At 39.4% G+C, this 13,196-nt stretch overlaps 1 protein-coding gene across 2 annotated transcripts in view; it reads left to right on the top strand.

The window, feature by feature from the left end:
- Positions 1-13,196, top strand: part of ARHGAP24 (Rho GTPase activating protein 24) — a 536,453-nt gene that overhangs the window by 14,271 nt on the left and 508,986 nt on the right. For both annotated transcript variants that reach the window (XM_045019052.1, XM_045019055.1), the window contains exon 2: positions 8,640-8,701. The gene's annotated coding sequence lies outside the window, so the exon portion shown is untranslated. The remainder of the gene's footprint in view (positions 1-8,639; positions 8,702-13,196) is intronic.

Below are 13,196 nucleotides of genomic sequence, written 5' to 3' on the forward strand. Positions count from 1 at the left end.
CATCCTTTTAAACATAGATTGCAAAGTTTAGGGGGAGATCTCCAAGTTCCACTGGCTGCCACAAGTGCTGTTTAGATGCACACAAGCTGTTTTAGGATCAACTCTTGAATAAGCAGAGTTAGTATTTCCAAACCTTTTGCTTTAATAGAAATGATATTCAGGAAAAAAAAGTAATGTACTCTTCCCTCTAGGACAGGGGTCGCAACCTTTCAGAAGTGGTGTGCCGAGTCTTCATTTATTCACTCTAATTTAAGGTTTCGCGTGCCAGTAATACATTTAAATGTTTTTAGAAGGTCTCTTTCTATAAGTCTATAATATATAACTAAACTATTGTTGTATGTAAAGTAAATAAGGGTTTTAAAATGTTGAAGAAGCTTTATTTAAAACTAAATTAAAATGCAGAGCCCCCCGGACCAGTGGCCAGGACCCGGGCAGTGTGAGTGCCACTGAAAATCAGCTCATGTGCCGCCTTCGGCACCCGTGCCAGAGGTTGCCTACCCCTGCTCTAGGATAACCTCATTCCCCACCATCACCCAAGCCCCTATAATTAATATTCAGCATAAGTCAGCAAAAAAAGGAAGATCATGCTTATCAAGTTGATCTTTTTATCTAAAGTTCATTACTGAATTAGAGGTAAAATAGCAGGTAAAAGCTTTTCTAGAAATTCAGTAACTTATATTTTGGCAAAGGTAATAAAATGGATGACCTATTTAAATGAGTGAAGGAGTCCTAGGGATGAGAAGGGAGAGTACTGAAGGAAGACACCGCTCAAGGTGAAGGGGACTAATGCATTGGGCAAGTCATATTTACTAGCTATGTATTACTAGTCTGAGAACAAAATATACCAACTGTCTGATAGTTCTGTAAGTCTGGCAAAGTAGAGCGAGCAAACAAGCCAGTTTAGATGAGGTAGGCCCATGAAGAGTGTAGTATGAGGACATAAACACAAAAAGGCATGCTTTACACTGCATCTAGAGAACACTTTAACTAGGAAGTTCCTATGTTTATTTAGCTTCCCAGTACAACAGTCTGGGTCCCTTCTGGTAACTGTGGAGGACCATGAAATCTATAACCATTCCACATATGGCTTTGGTTCAAGCATTTAATTGTGTTTATAAAACACCCACCAAGATCTGGACTGCAAGTTGTATTAGAGACCGATTTCAAGCAGCACAATAAGGAAAAAGATTGCGTGTAATGCAGTTAGCCTAATGTTTTGCAGCAGTGAAAGTGTCAAAAAAGGACTTGATGAAGCATCTATTGTGATATCGCAGATAACATTTCACATTTGGAAGAGAGTTTTTCTTGTTTTATGAGGAAGGCTGCTAGATGAGAGTATGAATTAAATTTGTCTCAAGCTGCAGAGAAAAATATGCAGATGCAGCACACTTAATTGTTGGGTTATTAGTCACTCTTTTCAGTGAGTTTCTATTACTGAATTGGCACATCCTGGGATGCTCTACAAAGCTACCATGTGCTGAGAAGTTTGAGTACAACATTCAACATTGTTCCTTTTCCTCATTACTTTGACCTTTTTGTTCTGATTTCAGACAAGCCAGCAAGAAGGGGCGACTGTTCTGTTCCAGTGAATTAACTTTCCTCTTCCATTTGATACACACAATTTTCCATCCTTTTCTATGTTTGCACTTTGAGCATAGGATACTAGACTAGGTGGACTACTGATCTGGTCCATTGCGGAAAGTCACATCGGACAGGTGCCAGTACTAACTGTTTCATAGGCAGAATTGCTGGCAGTTGGTAGTTATTGAATGATCTGCCATATGGGAAAGCTTCTTTCTAATCCCTAAGAGTAACAAGTTTGCTAATGTCACGTCCAGAACTTGTTTGAATTTACCATTGTCTCTGGGGATATTCTTGTTATCTTTGCCACTGTCTAATCCTTTTTGAATCCTGATAACTGAATGACTTCCTGAAGCATATTCCACCTTAAGTTAACTGGAGACCCACTCTTACCTTCCATGTCATTTAATGGAAAGTAAGGGAAAAAAGCCTTCACAGATTGACTGGACACACAGTATTAGCTGTACAATAGGGGGTGCAGTGTGTGGTTCAAGGGACTCAGTGGAGCATGACTCAAAAGGGGCGGGTTAAGTTTGTGTGGTGGTGACATTACTTTAATCTCATATTGCCTTGTTTTCAGATTTTAAATTTAGCCACTGTCCATGTTCTAGAAGGGTATGAAGCAGTAGTAGGCAACTTTAATTTTAGTTTAAACTGTGTCTGTGTGCAATTAATAGTTAACTGGTGCCTTCCTGAATTCTGAGATGCCTAAAAATTTTCACAACTAAGACTGCATATTTGCAAACTAGAGTACAAGAGGAAAGAGTTTATAGTGTGTCTAAAATGTTGTGGTGCACTCCTTGGACACAGTTAAGCTTCACTAAAGGAAGGTTGTTCAAGGTCAACATGCGCAGTGTTGACAGCCAGAATTAGTTTAGAGTCCTGCTACCAATAGTATTGTTCTTAGTTGATGTCGCATGCAGGTACTGTGTGGTGTACGGTTGCTAGGAAAGGAAAAATAAGTTAATACCTGAATGTCTGTCATCCTATACCTACCTGCAAAGCTGGCAAGATAGACCGCTTTTCAATATGATCTCCTTTTAGAGGTGACCATAACAGAAACAGAATGAATGTAATATTAAAATCTGTCAAATAGTCTACATGGTTTCATTGTGAACTGAAACAAAGTTTCTAAATGTCTTAGTTTTAGAACATGCTTTAACTTCAGGCTCTTCTCCCAAATCCTTGTAGACAGAACTGACACTTTAAAAAGCAGGAAAACTAGAAATCAATTACAAGTAAAGTCAGAAACCTTGAATTCAACTAAAAGTAAGTGTGACTCTAAGAGCATCCCACTGCCAGAGGGCAAGGGGCTCTTGGGTGTCAGGTAATAAGTTTCACACTGAATTGGTCAGCTATCCCCACTCACTGTGGTTACAATCTGTATCTAAAAGGTGTCTTGTAAGATATCGTTGCAAAAATAATAAGTCTTTGATCATTGATATTCTTGCATGATGTATGCATAGGCGGTGCACAAAAAGGCATGAATATATGCTAGAATTATATTTATGCATTTCTTGCCAACCACATTTTACAAACTCAATCTGCATTAGACAAAGCAATGTGTATTTGCTTCTCAGCCAAGCCTGGGCTTCAGGCAAAGACAATTAAGATCCATTGTTATGTATTAGGTAGAGAAAGCTAACACGTGGGGGAGGAGACCACAAAGGAGAGTGAAGTTTGGTCTGGCCATTACTTCTCAAAGGATATGTTGCAAAGGTTTCCTAGCCTATAAAAACAGGGGAGGTGAACCTTAAGTCATATACAATCAGTTGATTCAATTGTTTATAAAAAGTATGTAGAGTGAGCTCTCTTCTGATTAATAACATTGTGAAATGTATTTATTAACACTATATGAAGCAATATGGATACTTAATGTCATTATACTTTAAAGTCTGTGGCCAAACAAGGAGAAACAGGTTCCCTCCCAGACAGGTGTAGGATTCTTGGTTTCTTTTTGTTTTGTTTTGCTTTTTCAGATGAAGTTACTTTGAAAGATATTATTACAATCTTCAGCCCTACAACTCAGTCATATGAGCCTGATCTGGCTAATTAAGTTATGGCCATCTCAAATTCTTATTGGTCTTCTGGCACAGAGTAATATGGCCTCAGCTTTGGGTGTCAGTCTTGCCTACAGAATCCTATGTGCAAATTTCAGGAAGTCTCATAGGTTTCTAGTTCCATTCAGCTCAGGTGGAATAGGAAATACACAAATCAACATATCAAAGTGTTAGAATTGCTGTGAGGTATTATGTGGTATGTTTGTCAGTTCTCAAGTGGAGATTTTTTATGGCATATCTTTTCCTTACAATGCTTGAATATTGTACTCCATAGCTTCCTCCAGCTGTCATTCCAATGTGGGAGGCCACTGCATATGTCTTAACCTAGTTTAATCCCTTACTAATCTTGTGGACCAAGTAAGAGGCATCAGTTATGGTTGACATCTGATCACCCAAACTGACCAATCATTTGCAATATCCAGTTAGCCAATCTTATATTGTAGAGCAATGGTGTTCTTTTGATTTATAAAAGGTAGCTTCCCTCAGAGAAAAGCCTAACACAAGTATTTTAGCCAGGTGGAAATTTTAGGCTAATCTAGTTGAGCCATACAACCACATGAATCCAGGCACAACTTCCCATCAAGATTGCATCAACATGTGGGGAATACCAAAGCACCATGTAGTGGATAGGTCAGATTAAATTGTTGCTTATCTGCTGATTTCAGGTGACCAAATCAACACCAAAAAAAGGAGTTTCTCATGTTCTTTGGTACACATGTAGTAGAAAATTACCTGAAATTCAACAGGTATATCAAATCAGGCTGAATGATGCTAGGTCTGTAGGAAACACTGTGACAAAGACATTCCTCTGGACTCAAAGTTGAAGCCTAGTATACAAATTGAGACCCCCAGAACAAGGACACCTTAAACATTCATGGACATGATGAGCAAAATCCTCCATAAATTATCAACTGAAGGATCACTCAGAATATTCCTTGAGGATAGCACAGAGACAGATTGGTACTTAGCAAGAAAAGAGTTTTTAGTAATTTTAAGAGAGTCAAAGAAGCACCACTACTGAAATATTTTAAGACTAAGAGTCTGCAATCTCAGTCAACACAAGCTCATGTGCAGTGGAAGCAAAATGACTGCCTAGGAACATTTACTTCCAAAGCACTCACTACCACAGCACACGTAGGGTAAGACTGAAAGAGCACTATTACCAATACAGCTTGGCTGTGAGTGGTTTTGTGAGGATGCTTATACAGAAAAAATAGATTATTAGTACAAAGTACTGCCTGACTTCAGAGAGTGACAAATTTTCACAAGTACTTGTGCAGTGCGGGCCCATAACTATTTTCTTAAGGCGGGCATGCTTTCAGGCACCTATAGTTTTAAGCAAGGAGCTGCAGAAAGGGGAGCTTGAAATTAGTAAGACTCAGTGTTTCCCTTTTATTAAAAGGAAACAGAGTTTGACACACTCAGACACAGTAACCCAGTTTTGCAACAGCTGGAGAATGTAGTTGTAAATTGCCCAGGTACTTCAATGCACAGCTTACACTACAGAGATGAAATTACTGCATGTGATTGGATTCTGCACAAAGGACCCTGTATCATAATAGCACACAGCATGAGGTCAAAAGGTTAGATATGACCCACAGTATCAATTTAGTACTGAGAAGTGAAGGACACGCTGGGCTCTGTTATTGAGGTCAGGCTTGAATGCTGCTATTGAGGATGAGGCATCAAAATGTGATATCTGCAGAAAGCACAAGAATAAATGCTACAGAGGATTCTTGATTGCCCTTGCTGCAGACCAAATAAAGTTAATTGGGAAAGGCTACATCTTATTAGTGGGCTAAGTTTTAATTGAGCTTTTGGGCAACTCATCCATCACTTCACTCAGATTGAATCTCCAGTGAGCTAAAGGGCTAGAGCCCTATGGCTGTGTGGACTGGGTGCAGAGGCCCCCTGCTGGAGGTCTCGTGGCCCTGCATCACCCTGCCCCAGAATAGAGCAGCGAGAAGTGCTCCAGGCAGCCTAGAGTGGCTGCAGAAGAAAGGCTAATCAGAGGAGTTGCTGGAGCAACCAATAAGGGGCCAGAATGGCCAGATAAAAGGCAAGCAGTAGAGCAGAGGCTTCAGTTGCTGTGTGGTGCTTGACAAGGGAGGACCGAGTGCCTAGCTGGCTCGACAAGCAGTACGCCATGGGCAGCTCGCTGCAGAGAGCTCACCAAGCAGAACTGAGCTCAGGGAAGGCTGCCAAAGACCAGGTGCCTGGCTGGCTGGATAGAGTAGCGGTAGGACCATGGAAAGGTCAGAGTGGGCAGGCTGAGCCCAGGACCTGGCCAGACCAGGTGAGGGTACCAAGATGGGCTCTGCTGGTCTGGTAGCAGACTGAACCCAGGTAGGGCTGCTGGAAAGGACACCAGCTGAGGGTACCGAAATGGGCCCCGTTTAGGTGGTTGAAGAAGGTAGTGCCTTTGGAAAGAAGTCTTAGAGCTACGACCCCATACCAGGGCTGAGAAAGAACTTGGACTGTGTACCCCGGAAGGAGGACACTGGGTATGGCTCGGCTGGAGGGCTAAGCTGGCGAAGACGAGCTGAGAGAACTAGGAGCTGGGGCAGGGCTTGCAAGAGGCAGGTGCCACCCTGATGTAAGACCAAAAAGGAAAGCAGGCTCACACCTAACCAAGAGAAAGGGGGCCATCCACGAGGGATGGGTGCCTCTCCCCCATGAAAAGAACTGTGTTTGCAGGCACTATCGGCAAGAGGAAAGGGGGCATGCACAAGAGGCAGGTGCTGACCCTGTTACAAGCCCCCTCTGCCAACATCTCAATTGGACTTCAGCAATTCTTTGAATCTTGATTTCAACCACAATACTTATAACCATTATGAGCTCAAATGGATTACCAGAGAAGTTAGTACAAAGAGTACACTTAATTTTTGCTCCTGTGAAGGGGTTTGTTGACAGTTTTCAGTCAAACATGCAAGAAGCAGCAAGTTTTCTTTTGACTAATTTAACCATTTTGCCACTGGGGCTCTAGTGAGATGGTCACTGGCACAGACCACCATTACTATTGCTGACCAGCCATATATTTGAGGAATGAAGCTAATTCAGGGTATTGCCTTTTGTGGTGTTTAGGAATTCACTGAACCTAGTGGTGCTCTGAGTTCCATGCTTAGAAATCTACCAGGGTAGAAGTGTTGGTCTAGGTCTAGGTCATGCATGGTTTGTGTAGAGCTGCGTGAATTACTGATTACAATTTTGTTCTGGGTTTTATTTAGATGGGGCATTTAAGGTTTGTTTTTATTAAATAAAATTGAAGGAAATCTCAGAACGGAGTCGTTTTAAAATGAAACAATCAAAATGTTTTGAAAGTGTCAGAATGAAATGTATGGGTTTTCTTTGTTTTGTTTTTGGAGTTGGGCCCCAGAGACTAACTATTTTGGCAAAATTGGTAAAATGTTTGAGTTGCTGAATCTCCCTCCCCACCCCCAACAAGTTTAGGCCAAAAAAATTCAATCTTAACTACACACAGATATTTAGACCCATCCGTGTCCCTATGATTCCTTTATATTTCTTTATAATCACTGTGATGCTCTGTACCTCAGGGGAACACCCAACACCCCCATGTTCATCTTTATAAAATGATTGTGTGGTATCTAATGTAAAGTTTGTCATGTTGCACAAAGGCTCATGATGCACTGAGCATGGTTGTTATAGTAATGTTATAGGTTATAATTTCATGTATGTAGTTATGAGGCTGAAAATGTATCCTCATGGCTTAAAATAAGGCCAGGCAAAAACTCTCCAAGGCATATATGGGACAAACCCAGCCCAGCCTCACAGGAATAAAGGACACTGGCCTCAACAATAACAAAAGAATCTGTTAGACTCTTGAGTGAGTCACCGCCCTTCCTTTGGTCAGTTTGGAACTGCGATGAAGTAATGCTCACCTGACTCTGAAGGGGGGTAGCAAAGCCAAGAGGCAAGAAAGGACATGATAAAAGGGAGAGACATTTGCCATGCTCTCTCTCTCTCTCCCATCTACATTACAGCTACCACACCAAGCAACTGAATTTTATCTGTTTGTTTGAAGCATGTCAGAGTCTCCGCTTGGGTTAAGAAGACTGGCACATATCAATTTCTTTGGCTTGGTCTACACTGGGGGGTGGGGTCGATGAGAGATACTTCGACTTCAGCTACGCTATTCCCGTAGCTGAAGTTGTGTATCTTATTCCGACTTACCTCCCGTCATCATGGCGTGGGATCGACATCCGCGGCTCCCCCTGTCGGCTCCCCCCGTTACCGCCGCTCGCCCTGGTGGAGTTCCGGAGTCGACGGGCGCATGTTCGGGGATCGATATATCGCGTCTAGATGAGACGCGATATATCGATCCCCGATAAATCGATCGCTATCCGCCGATCTGGCGGGTAGTGTAGACATACCCTTAGTTAAATTGACGAACTCACGTAAGCTTGCAGCATCCAGTGGGCATAACTGGACACTGCAAGACGGAAGTTCCTAGGGTTGTGTCTGGGACCGGAGATATTAGTTAATGTCATTCGGTTGCACAATGCAAAGAGCAGCTTACATGCCAGAGGCTGTGCATGAACAGCCCAGGGTTGGGGGTTCTCACAGCAGAGCAGGGTAAGGCTGACTCCTAGAGTCAAGGGTTGGAGTGACCTAGCAGATCACTGATACAGATAACACCAGAGGGGAACATCACAATCACATGTCTTATGTTTGGCGTGTACTTGCTGCTTTTTAAAATCAAAACCAATAAGAGGAAGGTAAGCCAGCTGGAAATTATTTTGGAGACAAACTTTTGCAACCATTGTGTTTTTAGAAAACTGTGAAAATTGCCTTGATGAGAACATTTTTTTGTTATGAAAGAGTTAGAGTTTTAGGGCTCTTCTAGAGTTTCTTCCGTTGAATTTTTATATTTCCACTCCCTCCCCACTACATTTATAACACTGTAAAATGTATTTCATAATTAAAAATTGCTACCAAGCTATACAAAACCAAAAATCACTATTCAAATCTCTGTTACAGACAACCAGCTGTATAGAAGATATGAAACTGCATTCTGGAGTCTGCAAATCCACCTGGGTATGGTAAGTACAAATTTATGGCCAAGGTGGAGATTTTCTCCTGGATTCTTCTCATGCCTGTCACTTATTGGGAGACAGCAGAAATGTCTTAAGTTTCTTCAAGTCTGAATACTTCATTTAATAACACCAGAAAATCAAAACAAATAAGCTATTCTCTAACCACCAAGTACTTAAATATTTCTTCAAATTTTATAGAAGCATAGGCACACTTGTATATTTTATTAATAACCATTTTCCCATCAATATTGAGGTTTATTCCCTGCTTTCCCACTAGTTACACTAGTGTAATTCCATTTGTTAGTGGTATTACTCCTAATGTACGTGAGGGTAGGTGAGATGAGCATTAGGCCCATCTGTCGAAATATTGAGATTTAGGGTTTTAAATGAAATTTTTGCTTGAAATGCATTAGCTTGGCAACACTATTACCTAGCCAACTTATTATGGGCAAAGGTGGGTCTTGGGGAAGAAATTTATCTATTACACTCATGGTGGTATTTAAGCACTATCTGTTACCCATTTGATTAAAAACACAAATTCACTTAAAATAAGTTACTGGGGATTTGAAAGCTCTTTATTAACATTTTGAGTTAACTCTCAGAATACTCATGTGATCCAAAGATTGTCATCTCCATTACAGAAGAGACAGCTGTGTGCATGCTCAAAAAACCAAAACCACACTTGTAAGGATAGTTTTAGATCTAATGGCTGTAAAACCCAATTATAGCCATGAAAAATTCTAAGCCTTTTCATGTACTGCTAGAGGTGAAAGTGAACACAGGTCTTGGAAAGAGCTATAACATAGTAGATAGAAATGTATCATTTTGCAGGAACATTAAGAACATTACAAGTGGGGGACCATAAATATTCAAGCCGGAGAGTTAATTTAATCCCTTCTAGTAGTTCACTGATTTACCAGCACTGTCTCAGTCTTGGCTGGCTTCAGCTTCATGGCTCCTTCAAGATAAAAATAAAAATATTCATTACTCCCTGGATGGTGGTGTCTAAATATTTCTGATAGGCTGTAGGATGGGGGACATAACTAACACAGAATGGCTGCCTACAAAACTGTTTCACTAAAAGAGTTATCAACATTCCCCATAAAACTCAGGACAGCTTTCTTACCCGCATGGCCTGATCAATGTGGCTGTGCCTTTTTTTAAAAAATTGTTTGTCCTCAGTTTAGATTCTAAAAAACATTAGGGAGGGAGGCAGGTGTCTGTGGGCAGACTCCTTAGCTTTTTTTTTTTTTTTTTTAAATCAGAGAGAACTTTTTTAACATAAGCTAATTTTTTCTTGTTTTTTTGTATAAATCCAAACTTTTTAAACAATTGTGTATTTTTTTTATTATTATTAAAACACATGTAAACTCCTCTCAATTGCCAGTTTTCATATTCTTTCATATTCTAGTTGCTGTTTTGGTACTTTAAAAAACACTATTTTTAAAAGGATAGGCTAGTATCTTAAGTTTAAGTTAAAATTATCTTTTTAGTTCACTAAATGTCTACAAAATATCCCTAAGAGTGGCCTTGTTTTGTTACATCTCAGTCAATACTACTTTTTCATGTTAAACTTAAAAAAACCCAAAACAACCCAACATAATGCTTCGAATAGGCCTCACTGCATACAGAATATCCTTAAAAAAGGTCATGTTACGTTACGTCTCAGTCAATGGTGTATTTTTGTGTTAAATGTTAAAAAAAACAAAAACCTTTATATAATGAAACACTGCATGTTTAGCAAGTGTTAAAAGTATGGGGGAAAAGTCGAGGATGGGGTGTTCTTCAGATAGGCTATCTCTGAGCTTCATGCAGTCACAAAGTGATGGTTTTTGTCTTTTACAATCAGTAAATGGAATAAAATACTTGTTATAACTTTCACAAAGTGTCTTTCAATGTAATCTCCTCATTTGTTAAAACTTGAACGGCATTTAAAAAGTTAGGAAAGAAGTCTGTAAAAAAACAAAAACAAAAAAAAAACCCACCAAAAAACAAGCAAACTGAAGGAGCGATTCCCTAGAGCATTGTTAAGGCAGACTAATTAGGCTAACCAGTGATCCACGCACTATAGTCTTATCTGTTTTTAAAATGTAGAGAAATCCACAGCTCCAGCCTTCATACAGGCTTGTCTTTTAAAGTGTTTATTCCTTTACAAATCTTAATATAACTTTCACTTTTATTTGCTTAAAAAGGGAGGAAGAAGCAGCCTTCTTATCTCTGATCTACTGGCTTGCAAAAGGCTGTTTTTGCTAAAAGTGGCTTTGCCGCAAAAGCATAATGCTTCAAATTGTCCTCACTAAAAAATGACCAATGTTAGTCTAAAACGTAGGGGAAACCTTTTTTTTTTATCACTATAAATTACTTTATAAACAGGTTCTCTGTGTTTTTAACCCTGGGATGTTTCTGCATGCTAACTTTTTATTGAAACACCTATGCAAAAGTGCCAAATGAAGGGATGTGTCTTCATATAGGCTTGTCTTTTAAAGTGTTTATTCCTTTACAAGACTTAATATAACTTTTACTTGTATTTGTTAAAATGTGGGGGAAGAAGCAGCCTTCTTATTTCTGATCCACTGGCTCTCAGACACTGTTTTTGCTGCAGCTTCAAATTGTCCTCAATAAAAGCATAGGGAAAACCTTTTAAAAACTTTGTTACTAAAGGTTTGTGGGTTTAACCCTGGGGTGCTTCTGCATGCTCCATTTTTTTTTATTGAAACACCCATGTAAAAGTGTTAAATGGAGAGATGTTTCTTCAGATAGGCTTGTCTTTCAAAGTGGTCTTTTCTAATCCACTAATTTAGAAAGGCTGCTTCAAATTGTCCTCACTAAAAAAATAACCAACGTTAGCAAAAGCATAGGGGAAAAACCTTTTTTGTTACTATAAATTACTTTGATAAACTGGTTGTCTGTAGTTTTATCCCTGGGGTATTTCTGCATGCTCATTTTTTATTAAAACAACTATAAATAAAGGGATGTTTCTTCAAATAGGCTTGTCGTTTCAAGAGATTATAAAATAGAGCGTTATTCCTTTACAAAACTTAATATAACTTTTGTTCAAAAATTTAAAAAGAAACAAACTTCTTATCTTTACGTTCTGGACATCTAACAGCCTTCTTTGTCTCTAATTCACTGGCTAATGAACCTGCTTTTGCTGCAGCTTCAAATTGTACTCACCAAAAGCATAGGGAAAATCTTTTAAAAAAAAAATGTTTGTTACCAAGGGCTTATGGTTTTAACCTTTATTTACAGCACATATGTAAGAGTGCTATATGGCGGGAAAGATGCTTGGGGTCTTTTAAACATTTTAAAGATCAGAATAAGGCCGTTAAGATTGAGGGGTGGGGATGGGAAGGAGATGGCTCTTGTTTAAAAATATTGGGACCATAGGATTGGTTCAGGAAAATATATTATTTGATGCAGCTGTAGAACAGCATCTGATTGGTCCAATCCAAAGACGGTGATAGCTAGCCTGAGGGGTTGTGAGCCTTGGGAGCGCCCTCTTTCCCCAGGAACAGTCACAAGGGTAAGATATCTCTCTCTCTCACTCAACCACGTGCTGCCTGTCTTTGCCCTTTGCAAAGGGGCTTCCTTTTCCCTTTTCCTGCCATGTTTCCTCTTTTAACGTATCTTTGTTTCTCTTTTATTTAACTCTTTTTAAATGCTCTCTTCTTAACCTACCCATATATTTATTAACCAACCTTTATTTTTACCATGTGCTTACTAAACAGTCTCTGCTTTATAAAATTTCCTTTTTTCTGCCATGTGTTCTTTTTAACCTAACTTTATATTTAATAAACATTTTAAATTTATTTAATTTTTTATTCTTTAATAACGTGCCTAACTAGTCCTTTAAACTCATCTCTCCTTACTAAACCTAACCAAAAATCTCTCTTTAATAACTTGCCTGTATTCTTTCAAACTAAGCCTTTAAAACCAAAAATCTTTATTTTTCTTTAAGTTCTCACTCTATTCTTTCAACCTTTTCCTCTAAACAATCAACCAAATGTATCAAAGCACAAACATGCAACATTCCATTTATTCAAACATTAAAAATAATTAAAATGAAAATTCAAAATGTCCGACAGCACCAAACCACGACACCAATGGAAACAGGAATGGAGGACAGGACGTAAGCCCAAAATGGGGCATGGAAACCTGTCAAAAATACATGATGATGAATGCTATTGAGGTATATACTATTTACAGCAATGGGAGCACTGATAGCATGACCTGGGGGGTGGGGAGCTAAGAATGCTTTTGGCAATGTGCTGGCTGAAAGAGGCTTAGAGCTGTGAGCAAAGAAACTTCCTTTTGTGTTCAGGGAAATGGGACTTTGTGTATGAACAGGATTGCATCACAGATACCTGGCTCCTTCATCTTTTTATCCCAATGGAAAGAACCTGCAGGGCCCTGAACTTTGGCTGAATTGTTTGGCTAAAAAAAGGCTAAAAATATATGATCTGAACTTAAGTGTTCCAAACCCTATCCCTTCTTCACACAG

This window comes from Mauremys mutica, chromosome 5 (genome assembly GCF_020497125.1).
Source record: "Mauremys mutica isolate MM-2020 ecotype Southern chromosome 5, ASM2049712v1, whole genome shotgun sequence".
NCBI classification, from domain to species: domain Eukaryota; kingdom Metazoa; phylum Chordata; order Testudines; family Geoemydidae; genus Mauremys; species Mauremys mutica.